Genomic DNA, 893 nt, shown 5'->3' with positions numbered 1-893 from the left:
TTTTTTCCCAGGACTGACGCGTGTATCCAGAGCTTTGTTAAGGCTGACATTTATTTATCGGCACAACTGTGACAAAGACAGCGGGGGCCTCTTTTGCATTACATGATGATGATGATGATGATGATGAAGAAATCAGCTCCCCCAAATTAAGGGGGCCATCTGTGAGGACTTTAGTGGGTGTTGTGCCTTGTTCTGTCGGCCTCTTGACTCTCTTCTCCAAACAGAGGGATGTATTTGAGCTGAGAAAGATCACGTCTGGGGTTTTATGGATCTGTGTCACTGTGGCAGATTCTTGTTTGTACAGTAAACCATTGTGCTCTGGTTTGTGTGGACTTGTTTTTTGGGGAAACCTCCCCTCCCCACCCTCCACTCCCCTCATCTTTGGCTGAACTTAGTCCCTTGCCCTTGGACCACAGAGCAGGCGAATTCCACAGTTTATTTTGGTCTGCTGTTAGTGCTGCCTGACTTCATGCCTTTTTCTTCTTTGAATAAGTCATGCAGCACAGACAGAAGAGCCTGAGTGAATGAGCGACAGGAGACAGCCAGAGCAGGTCGTGCTCACACGATCCAAGCAGCCTTGTGATAGACTGCTAGGTGTTATCACACGTTTAACAGAGTGCAGTTCTCGCTGCTCTGCTCCCCCCCCCCAGAGAGATGGTTTCCCCCTCCTCTTTCCTGAGAAGTAGTCATTGTGGTGTTGATGTTGTTATGAGATGCTGAGGGATGGAGTCTCCCCAAGGAAACGTGTTTGTTTTCTTTAATTTAGCTGAAACTGGTGTGAAGCACAGTAAAAAAACACAAAAAGACAGGTCTCTGGTCACTATGGTTATGTGGCTTGTTCTTCGGAGCATCGTCCCCTTGTGTAAACTTTGATTAGTCTGTATCCTATCATC

General features: G+C 47.0%; 1 protein-coding gene across 1 annotated transcript in view; it reads left to right on the top strand.

Annotated features, from left to right (window-relative positions):
• Window positions 1-893, top strand: part of camk1db (calcium/calmodulin-dependent protein kinase 1Db) — a 28,582-nt gene that overhangs the window by 1,245 nt on the left and 26,444 nt on the right. The window lies entirely within an intron of this gene.

This window comes from Pundamilia nyererei, unplaced genomic scaffold (assembly GCF_000239375.1).
Source record: "Pundamilia nyererei isolate P.nyererei 1_Seehausen unplaced genomic scaffold, PunNye1.0 scaffold00027, whole genome shotgun sequence".
NCBI classification, from domain to species: Eukaryota; Metazoa; Chordata; class Actinopteri; order Cichliformes; family Cichlidae; genus Pundamilia; species Pundamilia nyererei.
Note: the sequence above shows the minus strand (reverse complement) of the source record. Positions and strands in the feature narration are given on the sequence as shown.